The sequence below is a fragment of the Cynocephalus volans genome, chromosome 2, assembly GCF_027409185.1.
Source record: "Cynocephalus volans isolate mCynVol1 chromosome 2, mCynVol1.pri, whole genome shotgun sequence".
Classification (NCBI taxonomy): Eukaryota; Metazoa; Chordata; class Mammalia; order Dermoptera; family Cynocephalidae; genus Cynocephalus; species Cynocephalus volans.
The window spans coordinates 59,496,966-59,502,036 of record NC_084461.1 but is presented as its reverse complement, the minus strand read 5'-3'; positions in this window follow the sequence as shown (position 1 = coordinate 59,502,036).

Genomic DNA, 5,071 nt, shown 5'->3' with positions numbered 1-5,071 from the left:
CAAACTTCCACCCGCGGACTCACCGATCCTGCCGGGACGACGCTCTGACGGAAGCTCCGCCCAGCCGCTCTCAGAGAGCCGCTGAAATTCTTCCGCTGCGCCCTGCGGCCGCGCAGAAATGTTCCGGCAGCTGCAGGCTGGGGCTGCCAGTGCAGGGCGCTCGGGTGCAGATGCACCCTCAGAGCTGGCTCGAGAGGGTGCAGGGAGGTACCGCCCCTTCCAGCTCCTCTTCGCCAAGAAGCGAGAAGAGTGGTTGCTGTTCGCTCCCGGGAGGTCAGAGGCTCAGCAGTCTTCGACCTGGACTTTTAGGGGCTTGATTTTGTTTATTTCTAAAAAGCTGGGTTGGAGGACTGTGACCACAGCAGCCAGGCCAGGCCCTTGCTGTGCAGCGGTATTCCGGAACTCCTCTGCTGCTCCTGTTGCTCATTCTACAAATATTTATTGAGCACCTGCTTTGGGCCTGGTACATTTCTGAGCCCTGAAGAAATAGCCATGAAAAACTGACAAAAATCCTTGCCCTCGTGGAGTTTTAATTCTGCTAGGAGTCAGCTATCAAGAAAAACGTGTAGTGTATCAAACGGTGACAATGCTATAGAGAAAAATCAAGCATGTTAGGGGAAAGGGGCTGCGGTTTAGAGTAGGGTGGTCAGAGGAGTCCTGAGAAGACAGTTGAACCATGACGCAAATGAGGGAGGGAGTTAACCATGTTGATACCCAGGGGAAGAGCTCTCCAGGGAAAGGGGCTACAAGTGCGAAGGCCCTGAGGCACATTGGTGTGTTTGAGCGACTGCAGGAGTGAGCAGGGGATTAACATGGCAGCTGAAACCAGAAGGGTGAGGTGGAGGTGGGGGGATGTGAGCATTGTAAAAACGTTGACTTTTGGGGCTGGTGGGTTAGCTAAGTTGGTTAGAGCATGGTGTTATAACACCAAGATCAAAGGTTTCGGATCCCCTTACCGGCCAGCCAGCAAAAAAAAAAAAACCAAAAAAACAAAAACTGATTTCAGATGTGGATCCTAAGACTCAACTAGGAACGGTTCCAAAACATACATAAATTCATGGCAATCTTTTGGCATAATTACGACTGACACAATATCCTAACATGTATAAAGTCGCAGAATAAATAAACCAGCCAAATGTTTTTTCAACTTGTAAACTAAAGGACAGCTATAAAGAATAGAACAATCTGTTCTTTGCCCATGGTTGGCTGGACACAATCACAGATTTAGGAAACTCATGAACAGCTAGCTCAGCCAGTGGACTCAAACTGCAATACAAGAAGCGTGGAACCTGAAAGATTGGAAGAGGTAAACTATTCCAGTACCTATAGATGAAACTAAATCATTCCAGACTCACGTAAAACCTCCAGAATTGACTGCAACAGTGTCTAAATTGTGATCTTGATATGTAAACTCTATTTGTTATATCCGTAAAAGCATTTATTTGTTCATCTATGAATAATCATGATGCCAAGCCTAGTGCATTTTCTGCCTATAATTCAAAATAATTTATACCCTAGAGTTGCACCCAGTACAGACCAAGCATATGGAATTGGATGATACATACACTTTTAAAAACACAATTTGCACGGCCGGCCTGTGACTCACTTGGAGAGTGTGGGGCCGATAACACCGAGTCAAGGGTTAAGATCCCCTTAACGGTCATCTTAAAACACACACACACACACACACACACACACAATTTGCTTTTTAAAAAATTGTTAAAAGCTTCACCTTCTGGCTTAGGGAGCTAGGTGTAACTGGCTATATTTATTAATCTTTTTTGGACAAGAATTGTTTTAAATCACACATTACCTTCATAACTGTGAGACTGTGAAATTACTACATATTACAAGTATCTTTTACAGTTAAAAAAAAAACTGAGGTAGGGAGATTAAGTAATTTGTTCAAGGTCCCACAGCAGGTAACTGAAGGGCAAAAACAAGAATTAGACAACACTTGGTTAAGAACGTGGTGTTGAAAAATAGGACAACACGTGCAGGCAAGAGTAAGCAGGTCCTATGGCAGCAACTGGAGAATTTGTCACAAAAAACACGTCTTGGTTATATGAGGGGCTTCCAAAAGTTTGTGGAAAAATAGAATTAAAAAATGAATCTTTCCATAAACTTTTTGAAGTACCCTTGTATATTCATGTTCTTTTTCTAACTCCAAAGTGGCATTCTTCTAATTTACTAACACAATGTTTTCTAAAAACTACCCAAATTATTCAGGCATTTTTGCTGATTTCTTCCCATTAGAAATGTTAATATGAAACACAAAAGGGATGATGCAGTCCTCCACCTAGTTTGCCTTTTCGCACAAGAGATGGCATGGTGTGGGGTAGTAAAATCATGAGCTCCAGGAGCTTGAATACAAATTCTGATTCCCACAGCTAAGCCTTTCAAAAAGTCCAGACAGGAGACACTTCCTAATGCTGAGGAGGATGTTTTGTGTGAAGAACTCCTGTAAACCCAGGTGAAGCTAAAGTCCCTGGAGCCATGATTAGAGAACTCTTCTGCCCTGACCATTCTTTACAGTACATACCCATTGAGGTCTTTACAGGTAATTTAGATGTTTCATATGAAACATTTCATGTTAAAGGTATTTAAAATGCACTCAAATTAAGATAGGATACTTTATTAACATCAGACAGACCAATCCCACATTATCCAACGCTTTAATTAACAAGATCCATTTAGGATGGAAGTATAGAACCGCAACAGACCAGGATTCTAATCCTTAGTTTTGCCACTTGCTAGTGTGTGACAATAGGCCAGTTAATCTATCAAATCATTAGTTTCTTTATCTGTAAAATGAGAATAAGAAATGGTTACATGTCAAAAGACTTATGATTTATTGGGGTTATATGAAAAAATTTTTTAATATGAGGACTAAATAAAATTTGTGTGTATACAATAGTAACTATTATTTACTATAACTAATAGGAGACTTTATTTCAAATAATACAAAGCACATATGACAAAACATTGACATCTGTTATTTCTGGGTGGCAGGCACATGTATGTTTATACTTTACCATATTTCTTTAAAATTTTTCAAAACAAAATACTGATGCTATCTAATTTTACTACAAAATCACGCATGTAGGGTATTACTTTATGTAGGGGACCTTTATGAAGTGGACCACATACATGCTTTCACAACAAATTCTCTGAAGCAATGACTTATAGCAGAAAGCAGAATTGCAGACATTAGAACCATAGAAGGTCAGAAATGGGAGAGACCTCTGAAATCTAATCTAAATCTCCTATTTTCCAGACCAGGAAACTGCCTGAGTAGCCTTTCAAAGTGACATCCAGTTAGTTAATGCCAACACCAATAGAAACATCCTGATCCTGGCTTCCTGAAGTGGTCTTTAGTGTAAGTATCACATGTGAAAAATTATTTTCTGTTTTGTATTTTAAAGTCCAATTTTATGACACAATTTTACAATTGCAGACTCTTGCTATTTCATTTCCTTCATTCAGCTAAATAGTTTTGTTTTTTGAGTACATCAGCAAATTTGCCTCCACAAACTAAGTAAATTGACTCCCAAGAACATATACGTAGTTAAAATTTTAATACATAACAATCAGTTAAGGTGCTCAAGAGCCCTTTCCATTTGGTGTGAATCCAAAAGCTATGAAAATACCTTTTGTGTTAAGTATGTGCAGTACATAGAAAATTAAGAATTTCTTCAATTTGAAGAAATGAATCAGTGTTATAATAGAAACATCATTTAAAAGTTTATCTTTGGAAAATAATTCAGAATTGTATATAGAAAATTATATACTTAAATGTCTGAACTGCATACTAAAGATTAGTTCAAAGATTATTCTTCAAAAGATTTTCAGAAAAGACAGTCTAAAACTGAGATGATGATCTCAAGCAACTTGGTTAGCACAGTATTATCAGCTCATTTTAATTTATTAATAAGAATTTGAATTTTTTTAAAAAGTGATGAGATTTAAGGGCACCATTTGAAATAATTTAGTGTTTTATGGTATAGCATTCTATTTCTAAACACATCAGCCGCCTTATAGTGAAAGGACTGGGAAACCACTAACCAGCACAGCACCCAAAATTGTTTAAAACAATAGATACAACTCCTGAGTATAGTTCTCCATAGCTTAATATTAACAGAACTAATGACATCAAATATTTATAGACAGAAAACACCAGATTAAATACCTTATAAAATATGTACAGAACTTGAACATTCCCAAAAGATATAATTCGTCACAATTGAATTATAAAAGTAATCGATTACTCTGATACAATGAAAAGGTCTAGGTGGTTAAAAAACAAATGTATGTAAACCATAAAAGATAAAAAGTATTTAAAAACACACAAAATTCTAACCACTAGGTTTGAACTTTGATTTTAAAAAAGTAAATATATATATTTACAATCTTTAAATTTCACAATTTGTTACTTTTACATGGTATTTATTATCAGGATAACATAAAATAAGAAAAACTTTTTCATCATTTATATGACCATTTAATATAATAAGAAAAAAGTCAACAGGGAGGATGGTAGAATGCAGTGTATACACAGTAGCTAAAATATGAAAGACTAGGGACTTTATTATTAATGGAGTCATAAAACAGACTTAAGCAAAACTGTGCTAGGAAGCAAGCAGTTTCACATCAGAGCCTTCACTGCAGGGACCCAGTTTCCTTATCAGAAAATTATCATAAATAACAATTATCTGAAGGGTGGTTGGGAGGATTAAACAAGATCACCTAGTCAAACAAATGCACTTTAGATATTAAGACATCACTGTCTGGGGTGTGAAAGTTCACAGCACAGTTCACAAAAGGGACCTTTATGGTTTAAAACCTCAAATAGTATTTTGTTCTTAATACAAGAATCAATGTTTAAAGTGTAAAATCTTTAATTGTAGTGTTCAGCCAAGTTGATTAGCAAAAGCTATTTATAAAATGCTTCAATACTGATGAAATTAAACTGATGATATTAAAGCTACCAAATCTTTGTAATGATCACAAAGATTTGGATTCCTGGATTAGAGTCCAAAGTCATTTGCCCTCTGAGAACATTGCAGAGGTA